This window comes from Bactrocera tryoni, chromosome 5, assembly GCF_016617805.1.
Source record: "Bactrocera tryoni isolate S06 chromosome 5, CSIRO_BtryS06_freeze2, whole genome shotgun sequence".
NCBI classification, from domain to species: domain Eukaryota; kingdom Metazoa; phylum Arthropoda; class Insecta; order Diptera; family Tephritidae; genus Bactrocera; species Bactrocera tryoni.
The window spans coordinates 7296650-7311492 of record NC_052503.1 but is presented as its reverse complement, the minus strand read 5'-3'; the positions used below and the strand labels follow the sequence as shown (position 1 = coordinate 7311492).

The 14843-nt window shown below is 34.8% G+C and overlaps 1 pseudogene; it reads left to right on the top strand.

Annotated features, from left to right (window-relative positions):
• The first annotated feature begins 1315 nt into the window (after window positions 1–1315).
• Window positions 1316–7415, top strand: LOC120776923 (annotated as a pseudogene).
• Window positions 7416–14843: the final 7428 nt, after the last annotated feature.

The window sequence follows — 14843 nt, the reverse complement described above, 5'->3', positions numbered from 1 at the left end:
TCCCAACTTAAGATCATTGTTTATTTGAAATACCCCACTTAAACGTGTAACTTAAGCGTTCTCGAAAACAAGCGCTAAAACACTTGTGAATCATTTGAAAGTTGTAATAAATTTTTACCCTGACCAGGCTATACTAAAGCTGCCACAAAAAATTAGGTCCAATAAATTGTACATATATACATATGTATATACGTATATGACAGATTAGCTATGTCTTCTGTCTGTCTGTATATACGCGAAATGAGGACTACAATTTTTAGATCTGAAATTTTAAAAATGTATTTTTCTAGCCAATTAGCTGCCGCTTTGTCGGAACTCTCGGTATCGGACCACTATAGCATATACACACATCCCAGCAAAAGTAGTGTGACCAAAACTCCATAACCACTCCACTTACATAATTCACTTATTATTAACACACCGCGACGTTAGTTCTGCTTTCTCCAGAATGGATAAGGCAGCGAAGCAAATGGGCGCCACTTTGCGAAAAGAAGAAACGACTGACGCGCTGTTGTTAACTCGGCTTTAATCGTGTAAGCGCTGTCTACGCCAGTAAAGAAGAAGACGAATTTAAAGCAATTACTGAAAATTTTTAGAAATGATTGTAAGAAGGAAAATTCAGTTTGTAATGTATGTATATATAATTGGTAATATTTAGAAACTAATCCGAAATAATTACTGAAAATTTATAAAAATAGAAAGAAAAAATATGCATAGCTGTTATGCATAAATATGTAAACTTAAAATAAATTATCAAAAAAGAATAAAATAAAAATTTCAATTATTTTATTTACAAGGGAAAAGGTAACCGATACGACAGACAGTGGTAACTAATGAATAACCAAATAAATAATCCATAGCGAGGGGCGATGAGTAACCATAACAGTAACCAAACAAACTATTTTCAATAGCAGATGGCTGTCCAAACAAATAGTCAATGAGACGGGCGCGGAATGCATTGGCGGCTACCGCGATTGTTGGCGTTGTTTGTTCAATTGACTCTGCTGCCGCCGTATATAAAAATTAGTTAATAAAAAAATTTTTTTTTGCACTATAAACATACATTTTGCATTAATTAAGGTGAGCAGCATTTCGAAAATCAACTTTGGAATTTTAGCTGGGATGCTAACTTAATTTTTGATCGAAAATATCGGTCAATGTGTAAGATATATAATTGAAATTATGGGATAATACTTCTCTCACCTTGGTGTGTTCGTAAGTTAAAAATGGGTTGAATCGGGCCAATACTTCCCTTAGTCCCCATATACCTATTATAAAGAAAATCGAACTTCCGGGTGACTTTGTACCGCTTATAATGGCCAATATGTGAGCTATCTCAATGAAAATGTGGGAAGGTGTTTTACTCATAACAGTGTATCTTTGTGCTTAAAATATATTAATTTAAGCGAAAACTTGACTTACCCCCCATATGTATATGTAGATAATATCAGGATTTTCGAACATCCGGCTGACTTTACTCTATATGATTGGTTTTTTATTTTTTAGGATGTGACATGTTAATAGTATGTGGTATTAGGAAAAAAAATAAAATCTGGTCGAATTGTTCTAATTGACTCATTAATGTAATTTTCTGATTATAGTTAATCACTGTTCTGAGAAATTTTTATTGTGCATTGTAATTCAAATAAAAGCAGTTTTTCTGTTGGCGTCGAAGAGTTTTCTCATAGTGATTATTATTTTTAATTTTTGTTGCAGTGCAATGCAATCATAGCTCTTGTATCTATGAATGTTTTGCTCTTTTTCATTCGCAATTTAATAATTGTTAATTAAAAATGTTGCTATATCACAAAATTGAAGGTCCGGAATCTCATTAGCCAACTTAAATTTCGAAATTATATCTCATTATTTCTCTGTACAATATGTAATGAAGCACCTGTCTTCCTCTTCCTCTGCTTCCCCCGGTGGGTACTGCGTCGAATACTTTTAAAACTGGAGTGTTTTCGTCCATTCGGACAACATGACCTAGCCAGCGTAGCCGCTGTCTTTTAATTTGCTGAACTATGTCAATATAGTCGCATAACTCGTACAGCTCATCGTTCCATCGAATGCGATATTCGCCGTGGCCAACGATCCAGGGCCATAAATCTTTCGCAGAATCTTTCTCTCGAAATCTCCCAGCGTCAACTCATCAGATGTTGTCATCGTCCATGCCTCTGCACCATATAGCAGAACGAGAATAATGAGTGCCTTACAGAGTTTGGTTTTTGTTCATCGAGAGAGGCCTTTACTTCTCAATTGCATACTTAGTCCGATGTATCACCTGTTGGCAAGAGTTATTCTGCGTTGGATATTGTTGTTGGTGTTAATGTTGGTTCCAAGATTGACGAAATTGTCTACAACTTTAAATTTATGACTGTCAACACTGACGTGGACAGGAGATATTTCGTCTTACCCTTGTTATATACAACATTTATTAATACAAATTTTTTCCATCCACAGAAAATATGCCACCAGTTTTGATATTTGATAATTCATCTTAGCTCTTCCTTATTTGTTTCTTGATTATTTTGAATGTACTTTAATATTAACTTTTTCATTTCCAGAGGCCCACCAGTGGAACCAAAAAAACGACAATTTCCTCACGGCTTCATTTGGGGCATCGGTTCGTCACCATATCAAATTGAGGGTGCTTGGAATGAATCTGGCAAAGGAGAATCGATTTGGGATCATCTAACACACAATTACCCGGAAAAAATTGCTGATCAGTCAAATGGGGATATTGCATGTGACAGTTATCATCAGGTAAAATATACAAATACAATTAGGCATACTTATGCCAAATTACCTGAATATATAAATTGTTATCGGTTTTCCTCAAGCGCAACTAATTTTATATAAAACCATGGGGAGATTTGCTCTATTTTTATAAACATTATTTTTTCCCAAAATTCTAGGAATATTTTATCGTACTTTTTCTCTGATTAACAAGTAGGTGAAGTGATTAGTAAGTGATTGCATAGAAATTACGATAAAAACAAGTAAGGAAGGGCTAAGTTCGGGTGTCACCGAACATTTTATACTCTCGCATGGTAAGAAAAGTGATAATCGAGATTTCATTATCCGTCATTTACATATTTTTCAAATACCGTATTTGTGTAAAGTTTTATTCCGCTATCATCATTGGTTCCTAATGTTTATACTCGTATTATACAAAGAAGGCATCAGATGGAATTCAAAATAGCTTTATATTGGAAGAAGGCGTGGTTGTGAACCGATTTCACCCATATTATATCGTACATGTCATCAGGGTGTTAAGAAAATATTATATACCGAATTTCATTGAAATCGGTCTAGTAGCTCCTGAGATATGGTTCTTGGTCCATAAGTGGGCGGCGCCACGCTTCATTTAAATTTACAAAAAAGCCTGGGGGCAGCTTCCTTCTGCCACTTCTTCCGTAAAATTTAGTGTTTCTGACGTTTTTTGTTAGTCGGTTAACGCACTTTTAGTGATTTTGAACATATAACCTTTGTATGGGAGGTGGGCGTGGTTATTATCCGATTTCTTCCATTTTTGAACTGTATATGGAAATACCTGAAGAAAACGACTCTGTAGAGTTTGGTTGACATAGCTATAACAGTTTCCGAGATATGTACAAAAAACTTTGTAGGGGGCGGGGCCACGCCCACTTTTCCACAAGAATTACTTCCAAATATGTCCCTCCCTAATGCGATCCTTTGTGCCAAATTTCACTTTAATATCTTTATTTATGGCTTAGATTATGACACTTTATAGGTTTTCGGTTTCCGCCATTTTGTGGGCGTGGCAGTGGGCCGATTTTGCCCATCTTCGAACTTAACCTTCTTATGGAGCCAAGGAATACGTGTACCAAGTTTCATCATGATATCTCAATTTTTACTCAAGTTACAGCTTGCACGGACGGACAGACGGACGGACAGACGGACGAACAGACAGACATCCGGATTTCGACTCTACTCGTCGCCCTGATCACTTTGGTATATATAACCCTATATCTGACTCTTTTAGTTTTAGGACTTACAAACAACCGTTATGTGAACAAAACTATAATACTCTCGTTAGCAACATTGTTGCGAGAGTATAAAAAATGATTGACCAATTAACGAAGCAGTCTGGAGTGTGATGACATCCAATGCTCATTTTTATCTGTATTTTCCAATTTCTATAAGACTACTTACATATTCAAATCAAAGTGCTATAAACCTGAGCGTTTGTGTGTAAAATAGGGTGGTCGGTTTCTGAATCTAACTAAATATAAATTAGCACAGAACATCAATCACGTAAAGTAAAGAAAGTAAGCGAGCATACTAAATCACAGAAAAACGAAAAATGCATAACTTCTGGGCCAATTAATTCAATTAATTTCGTAATTGACTTTTAATTTGATTGACATTTTTTGGCATCATTAGTCGCCGACTTACGAAAATTTGGAACTGTTGGAATTTGCTAGAGAACAAGTTAGTTCACCCTAGTATAAAATACAAGTAGAGATTTACATTCACCAAATGCATAAATTAACTCGAAAGCGGTAACTAATGTGCATTTATGAAATGAAAGACTAAAAATTATATTCTAATGGTTCAAACAGGTGGCAATTTGTAAGCACAATTTTACTGCAAAGAATAATTTTATATGCACATGTTGACAAGATCGATTAATGCGGATTAATCGAATTAATTGACTAAATGTGTGGATGAGGCGTCTGCGAATTGACATGACTTAAGTAGATGGAGGTGTCGGAAATGCAAATAAAAAGTTCCCTTACAACGGGTTGCTAATATTATTATCAATTGTGGACTGATAAAAACAAATCTTGAGATTTTCTCGACCGCAGTCGAAAGTTCAATGATTTCTATATGATTCTATAACTGAAGGGAGCGCTTCAAACTTTTTGCACATAAGCAATTATGCCTTAGAAATTAATTCAAAAAGAATAAAAGACACAACTTTAGTTCAAACAATGAAGGCACCTGGAAATGAAGCAAATTAATGAACTATTGATAAAACACTAGCCACTAGTTGAGACAAGGTCTTCTTGTTATATTTCTACACTACTACAATTCAGACTCTTTATCTGAACATTTTTTATAAATTTTATTGCATTCCAAAGTGAAAAAGGTTTTTTACCTCGAGTACGCTATTTAATTAAACTTTTCTATTTCCCTCCGCACAGTGGCGTCGCGATGTACAAATGCTGCGTGACCTAAACGTACACGTGTACCGATTTGCGATCTCATGGCCCCGCATCTTGCCGGGCGGCTATATGAATAATGTCAACAGTGAAGGTATTCGCCACTACAATGATATGATTAACGAGCTTCTGCACTATAATATTACACCAATGGTCACAATCTATCACTGGGATCTACCACAACGTTTACAAGAATTGGGTGGCTGGACCAATCCCGAAATTATACCAGTATTTAAAGATTATGCGCGTCTATTGTTCGAGTTGTATGGCGATCGTGTAAAGATCTGGATAACGATCAATGAACCGACGCTTACATATGTGAATATGGTTATGGTGTTGATTATGTGGCGCCCTCCTATAATTATCCTGGAATTCCGAACTATTTGTGCCGGACACTATATAGCTAAAGGCACATGCCGAAGTGGTGCATATGTATCGTGACCACTATCAGGAAGTACAGAAGGGCAAAATCGGTTTTACTATGCACACATCGTATATGCAACCCAAAACGGATTCGGACGATGATCGCAAAGCATCTGAGCGTGCTATGCAATTCTATTTGGGCTGGTTTGCACATCCGATATTCTCGAAAAGTGGCAACTATCCGCAAATCATGATCGATCGCATAGGTAATTTTAGCAAACAACAAGGTTTCACTCGTTCACGTTTACCGGAATACACAGAGGAAGAAATAATTCGTATACGCGGAACTGCGGATTTCTTTGGCCTTAATACGTACACAACTAGCCGAGTGACGTTCAACGATCAAAACAATACTGCTAATTTTCCCGTGCCGTCATTCAGTCACGATATGGGCGTCGTCGAGGATCAAGATCCCAACTGGCCCGATACGCAATCGTCAGTGTTTAAGGTAATTGAAACTTAAATATTCATCAATTAATTTTTTGATCTTTGAAATTGAAAGTGCGTAGAAAGAGAGTTGAATATAGTTTGTTATCTATCATAATCATTATCAAACCATGTACATATGTATCAATAAGATAGCGCAAAGAAATTTGAAAAATAATTTATATACTATTTCGAAAAAAATGTAAATTTTTTGATTTCTATTAATTTATAATTATATGGGATTTCCATAAATTTATGCTCAAGTTCCGCTAACCATTTTGAGTGAAGTGAAATCTCATTAAAGAAAAATATTACATGGAATGGAAAAAACAGTCGGAAAGTTGAGGAATTTGATAAGATCTAATGTTATAGGATGAGAATTAGAAGTTTTTTTGAGTAATATTTCTTATGTATAATCCAATAAGGTAATATCCGCATCGACCATAATTACCATTAGAGATGTGTGGGAAAATTCGAATGAAGTTCCGCATCAGCAGAAGAAACTGTTGGATAATTAAAACTTATTTAAGTATGTATAATAAGTCGTTAAATGAGTCTGAAGCGAGCTAAAATAATATATTTGTAATCAATCCACCTCCACAATCCACAGTTTCAAAAAATATATAAATTTTTTTAGTAATGAAAACATTTTTAATGAACACATTTTAGGTCGTTCCCAGTGGCATGTACAGTTTACTAATGTGGATCGTGCGAGAATATGACAATCCGCCTATATTTGTGACTGAAAATGGCGTAAGCGACGAAAGCGACCTTGAGGATTACAAACGCATTGATTTTCTCAACGCCTATCTATCCGGTAAGTCTGAAATATATATATGCATACAGAGAAATATTTATTGATAGTATCTGAAAAAAATTATCCAATTTTTAATTATTATATATTATATAATGGATCTTTATTAATGATTACAGCCATTTTGGATGCCATTGAAGATGGTGCAAATGTACAGGGATACAATTATTGGAGCTTGATGGATAGTTTCGAGTGGAAAGGTGGCTATACGTAAGTATTTTATACTAACTTGATCTACGTTTTTTACCAAGTTTCTTACATATTTTAGAGCACAATTCGGTCTCTACCACGTCGACTTCAATCATCCGAATCGCACGCGTATGCCTAAGATCGCCGCCAAGGTCTACGCACAAATTTGCAAGACGAACACGATTGATTCGAGCTATCGGCCAACATTGAATGAATCCCAAACTAACACGATGGCACAGTTACCCGAAGTTGAGGCCGTTGGCAATTCTACATCGAGTGCGTGTACTATATACAACACATTAACCGGCCGAAGTTGGCATAGCATAACATTACTTTTGTTAATTGCAAATTACTTACTACGAATCTAAGCTTTCATCTCAAGTTAATGTTGCCTTAAGGTGTGCTTTGTAAATACGAAGAAATGTATATAGTATTTAATTCTCTCGTTAGTTAATGGCTAAAGTATTATACTATTTATATTAAAAGAAGATACCAAATAAAACAATTTATACTATTAAAAAATATTTTTGGTTTTCATATTAAGGACAATTAATTGATCAATTAATGAGAAGTGTTTTACGACAATGCAACTCTGTTGGATAAGCAAAAGTCTGTTAGAAGCAAATTTATTTCAACCACATATCAAAAAGGATTGAAAAGACAAAATATCTGGATATCTGGTCCTTTATGAATATGGAAAGAAATTTCATTGTTATTGACTAGTTGGGCTTGTGAGCAACATTCAGAATCTTAGTGTTGTATTTGCTTTTGATATTTGCTCAATTTTGTCGTTGTTGAAAACTGGAACTAATTTTTTTATTTCGCTAACATTGGGTAAATTTTAATTCCATTATTGTTAATATTTCGTCATAACAAATGATTTTTATACCCTCGCAACAAAGTTGCTAAGGAGAGTATTATAAGATTGTTCACATAACGGTTGTTTGTAAGTCCTAAAACTAAAAGAGTCAGATATATGGTTATATATACCAAAGTGATCAGGGCGACGAGTAGAGTCGAAATTCAGATGTCTGTCTGTCCGTCCGTGCAAGCTGTAACTTGAGTAAAAATTGAGATATCATGATGAAACTTGGTACACGTATTCCTTGGCTCCATAAGAAGGTTAAGTTCGAAGATGGGCAAAAATCGACCCACGACCAACGCCCACAAAATGGCGAAAACCGAAAACCTATAAAGTGTCATAACTAAGCCATAAATAAAGATATTAAAGTGAAATTTGGCATAAAGGATCGCATTAGGGAGAGGCATATTTGGACGTAATTTTTTTGGAAAAGTGGGCGTGGCCCCGCCCCCTACTAAGTTTTTTGTACATATCTCGGAAACTACTATAGCTATGTCAACCAAACTCTACGGACTCGTTTCCTTCAGGCATTTCCATATACAGTTCAAAAATGGTGGAAATTGGTTAATAACCACGCCCACCTCCCATACAAAGGTTATGTTGAAAATCACTAAAAGTGTGTTAACCGACTAAGCTAACCGAAGCTGCACCCAGGCTTTTTTAAAAATTGAAAATGGGCGTGGCGGCGCCCATTTATGGACCAAAAACCATATCTCAGGAACTACTAGACCAATTTCAATGAAATTCGGTATATAATATGTTCTTAACTCGTGATCGGACTATAACTTTTCAAGGGCCCTGATATAGAACACGAAGAATTCAGTGCCTAACCCAACCTAACCTAATTTTTCACCGAAAATATCGGTAAATCTCTCAGATATTTTCATGTAATTCAGAGGGCATCATTTTTATACTCTCGCAATAAAGTTGCTAATAACGGTATCTCGATTATCACTTTATCATGCGAGAGTATAAAATGTTCGGTGACACCCGAACTTAGCCCTTCCTTACTTGTTTTTAAGTAGTGCGCAAAGATACAAAGGTAAGAAAGTTTGTAAGACTAAAATTGACATTTTTTCCCAACCTTTTTTTTCCAGCCTAATATAAGTATCTACATGTAATATGTATGTATGATAGAACTACTTATATACGAGTAGTATACTCACGTACTTATGTACCTAATTGATGTACGTACGATGTAATATTTTGAGAACACTTGGAGTTTTTAATTAAATCTTATACTTATTTGATTAATTATATAAAAGAATACCTAGCATCGTTTTTGGATGGAGGATGAATAATTTCTTCTTCAGAATTCTCATCGTTTTCCAAAAAATGCGACCTAGAAAATAACGTACCAATTTAAAAGACAAAAGGAAATTTGACTTCTAAACGCTATTGCCTATTCAAGAGTTCCAGTTGTGGAGAATTTCGAGTTATAGAAGATCGAGTTATGGAAGTTTAATTGAAGTTGCTTTAAGTTCCCAACATAAGATCATTGTTTATTTGAGATACCCCACTTAAACATGTAATTTAAGCGTTCTCGAAAACAAACGCTAAAAAACTTGTCAATCGTTTGAAAGTTGTAATAAACCAGGCCAGGCTATACTAAAGGTGCCACAAAAAATTAGATCCAATAAATTGTACATACTGTGAGCGTCAAAAATAAGTAAACAGCAATTCTATCAAAATTAAAGTGTTTATTACGCAAACTTTGAAACAATAATACAAGTTTTATCATAGAATTCAAGGCCCATATTATAAGAGTTTAACTTAGTATTAATAATAATCAAAAACTAAACACAGCTAGAATTACTCCCATTTTTTCGCGTAAAAAAAAAGTAAACAGTGGCAACAACCGTTGTTTGTTTTTAATACTTGTTTCGGAGAAGCGCCAAATATCCTTTGAAAATCGTTACTATCCTAGGGAGTGAGTGTAGTAAAACATTTTTTTTTTATATCATTATTGTTTTTTTAAGGTTAAGTCGTCAAAATATCAAAATTTGTAATGGGTAAGCGAACAACCACTGAAACGGTTAAAAAATCATATGAGATTTGCATAAAAAACGTAAATCTTTGGGCGAAATCAGAGAAATAGTTGGAAGACACTATTGCACAATAAAAAAAATTGTTTATAAATATGGTAAAATTAAGACTGTTGAAAATTTGTCACGACCGGGCCGACCAAAGCGCCTTATTGACGCTGAAGCGCGATCAATAGTATGAGAAGTAAATACAAAACCAGCTTCAAACGATGTTCTAATATCAAAAGATATAGCGGAGACATCGGGTAAACCAGAAAGTGCCAGTACAATCAGGAGAACATTGCACAAAAGCGGTTTGCATGGACGTGTACTACGCCAAATGCCCTATACATCAAAGGCGAATCAACAGATGAAATTGGAATTTGCAAAAAAGTATATAAATCAGGCTGCAAACGTCTGGGAAAACATTTTTTGTACGGACGAAAGCAAATTCGAAATATTTGAGTCGAAAAACCCGCTAAAATTTGGCGATCCAAAAAACAAGCCTTTTATGATAACCGTATTAGCAACACCGTAAAGCGCGGTGGAGGCTCAGTTATGGACTAGAGTTTTATGGCAACAGCCGGTGTTGGGAATTTGGTTTTGAATGAGTCCACGATTAGAAATTGGATTATTTCATCATTTTAAAAAATAACGTTGCTCAAAGCATTGAAAAATTAGGCCCATCAGGAAACTGAATCTTTCAACAGGACAAAGATCCTAAACACAAGTCCAAATTTGTTACTGAGTGGCCGTTATATCGAACACCAAAACTCTGGATAACCCTCCTCAGACCCCAGACATTAATCCTATCAAGCATCTGTGGGAGCACCTTGACGACCTAAATAAGGCTTTGATTGAAGAATGGAGCAAAATCTCCCAAGAATTTACAAAAAAATTTTGCAGAATACATGGCTAGAAGAGTAAGTGATGTCCAGAAGTCCAAAGGAAAATAGACCAAATAGTAGAATGAATATTAATTTAGTTTACGTACATACATAGATTATAACTTTACAGAACTTTTTTTGACGCGAAAAAACGAGAGTCTTTTTAGTTTAAGTGAATTATTTTTGGCTGTGTTTAGTTTTTGATTATTATTGATACTAAGTTAAACTCTTATAATATGGGCCTTGAATTCTATAATAAAACTTTTATTATTGTATTAAAGATTGCGTTGTAATAAACATTTTAATATTGATAGAATTGCTGTTTACTTATTTTTGACGCTCACAGTATGTATATCAGTGGCGTAGCTAGGGGGGGAGAGGGGACGAAGGCGGCCGTCGCCTCGGGCGCAACGTCTTGGGGGGCGGCAAAACGATCTTCGCTGCTTTTTTAATATTCAGAAAAAAACTTCAACAAATTTTTTTACAAAATTTATTTTAAAAGATAAAGAGTTGTACACTCACAATGAAATAATTTGAATAACAATGAAAAATATTAATTTTTACTCGAATACTCTCCAGTCTTTGAATTTGTCTTATATCTTTTGGCTTACATCTTTCTTAAAAAATAGTGATAGAATTTAAAGATGCACTTTTCTAGCTTTGTCTAGCGACGTGTCACTCTCACAGTTACCCTATGCTTTGAATGCACATTAGGTCAAATGAGCGTTTTTTTTTGTGCAAAATTAATAACGATTACAAAATTATGCTATTCAAACCAAAACCTGTAAGGAGTAACTGTATTATAAAAAGTGGAAATTAACCCTCTAACGACCAAAATTTAAGATTACTCCTTTTGCAGCCATTAATGAAAACAATACATTGTTTCATTTATTAATTTTATTTGTACTGAAACAATTAATTAATCACATAAATCTAATTCATTATGTAAATTTGTATGTAGAAATTAAAGAGTTCCTCCTCAGTTTCATTAATTTCATCATCTTGGTTGTTAAGTTGAAAATCTTCTATGGGTTCGCTGCAACATAATAGTTCAATGACTTCAGGAGGTAGTGTGATACGTTTCCTCTTTTGAATGCGTTTACTTAAAAAAAATGTGGAAATTAATGGATCTGATGTATCGATAGCCCTATTAAATATGTCTAATTGTTTATTGGTGCGGTTGTTTCTACGAGCGTGATGTAATCTATCGGCTTTGTATATTTGATGTCGCGATTCAGCAGCTTGTTCTCCAAAAAACCCCATGGGAAGTGCAGTATTTTCTATTATTTCTCTTGAATGTATTAGTACTTTATGGACTGTAGAAGTCATTGGCAGCCAGGGATATAGCTCCTGAAAACGTTTTGCTCTTTGAAAGCAATATATTCCAAATTTGCTTGCATTGATTTCAAACTCGCAGGATAGACAAAACAAAATTATTTTGAAACGAAATATAAGGTCTTCGTCAACATCAGTCATTTTAGAAAAAATAGTGTGTTCAGCAAAAGCTCGACGAGCAGTGTTCCCGTCATTTGTGGAACCGGAGCCTCCTACTCTGGGCATATCTACGCGAAGTCCAAGCTTTTTCCAAAAATCGTTTTGAATGTCTACTTTTCTTTTTAAGACAGTTAACTTATCTTCTCCTCGTATCTGCCACTTTTGTATTTTGCATTTATAGCCTAAATGTAATAGAAATTCAAAAAATCTAATCCAACAATGAAGGGGGCCAATTCCAAATTTTAAGGTTTCCTCTTTTGCATGAAATACTTCACTTTTGTAATCACACGTGTTCATAAAGTCCTTAGGTGTAGCACCACAAATGGAACAAGCCTGGTTTGATCTAGTCCCAGTTATAATGTTTAAAACTTTTCCATCAATTAGTGTTAAAAATAATTTAAAGGATATTTCCACACATTTTCCATCACCAATTGATATTGTTAGGGTTTTTAAGGCATTAACCTCATTTTTTAATTCCAGGTGCTCCTTTAAAACCACTTCTTTTGACTCTTTTATGTACTCCAGTTTAATGGGACGGCAAAATCTTACAGACCGCGGTGTGCGGTTGTTCCAAATTGGTTTACCCGACGAGAGCAGTAACCTTAAGGGAATGACTGTTGTAGCCAATAGAGAGCTATCGCTGCTATTTGACGAACCTGGCTCATTAAATGTTTGCTTAAATTGAGCTTGACCAGTGCTACTATCAAATCCGTTGCTTAATATCAATTCAGAGCTTACAAAATTTGTCTTTTCCGCTTCCATTACAGCTTGAAACACTTCTCTTAGCATATCAACAATTTTTTCAGCCGTATGTTGTAAAATATTTCGCAACGGAACTTTGGCTAGGGTCTTCTATACCCTCAGGTCGACATTTTAATTTTGCGGCTGTAATTTTGCTATAATGAGGATATACCTATGTCGCTGTTCCTTTTTTTGCTTCCATCGCGTATTGCATTATACTGCTCTTTTGAAAAATTATGCTCAAGAAGCCTCATCCGCTGAATAAGGAATTGGCTTTTTGGGATCCTCGTTAACAAATTTCCGCATTTTTGATGGCCTTGTTGGACTTTCCATGCTTTCTTTCAGGACTGCAGCCAGATCAGTATCACCTTGTGTACGAGCCGATGTTGCTGCTGCACGAACTAGAAGATTAGTATCAGCTTTTTCAGCTGATAGGTCTGCGGCTTCTTTTCTTTTTCCGAAATCTGATTTGGCGCTGAATGGATGACGTGGACGTCCAACAGTGGTAGGTGGTGCTTTTTTAGAAATGTCATATAACACAAAATTTGTTTCAGTATTAAGCCACGCTTCATTTTGTTTTTTAAAGGTATTTATGTTTCTGTGAGATTTTTCCCACTTTCTTGCCAATTTTACGCAACAAAAATGTAATATTTGCGATATATGTTTCTCAATTTCATCCGAAAGTATATTAACTCAATTTTGCCAACTACATATTTTAAAACAGCATCAAACTTTCCTTTTTTGTGCATTCTTTTCGCCATATATCAAACGAATCAGCTTTTTTTATGCAGAGGTTTCCTAAACAAAAATAGATAATACTCGTTAAACGCAAAGAATAGCAGTTTAAACAAAATGCAAATAACTCATTATTTATTACTTTATTTATATTATCAATTTGAAAGGGGTCAAATGGGGTCAAAATTTTTAAAGGCTTACAGAAGTCAAAGTTTTAGATAAATTCTACAGTTTTAAGGTTATGTAGACTAATGAATTATTATCAAGTATAGCGACATACATACATATAAGCCAATGTAAATTAAATACATATATTCTTACTTGTAGTTTTATTTTCCATTTTCCACTAATGAACTATTATCAACACAATTCGATAAACACACTCTTAAAGATGACCAACCACTACTGAACTTGCAATCACATTTGTTAAAAGACTTGCATCGATTGACTTTGACGCACACGTGTGTAGCGGTACTCTATATTTAGCACAAACAAAAATCACGCGTCTTTGTTTTGGAGTATTGCCAATTAAAAGACAACAACAACAAAAGTAAAACGGCACTTTGATTCTTATCACTTTTGCACAGAAAAAAACGCTCATTTGACCTAATGTGGAATGTAACAAATACTTTTATTTCTCCAAATTTTCAAAAATGATATTTAAAAACTCCAATTCGGGCAAAAATTTCTGAAAATTGTGCCAAAAGTGTACAAGATATAGGGCGAAAATGGATTTTTCTATGTCTTTTAATAAGATGTCTTGTAAATTTACTATCAATTTTCTCAAAAACCGTATTGTGAGAATTTTGGAACTTCAGAATTTGCGTGGCTTCTAGTTCCTTAATTTTATATACTCATATCGAAGTTATTTTGTAAAAATTCACTTTTGTTCGAACCACCTCATGAAACTTGTAGGTAGGTAGATAAAGGGGGCGGCAGAACATCCTTGGCCCCGGGCGCCCGAAGTTGTAGCTACGCCACTGATGTATATGCGATATGTATATATATGACAGATTAGCCATGCCTTCTGTCTGTCTGTATATACGCGAAATGAGGACT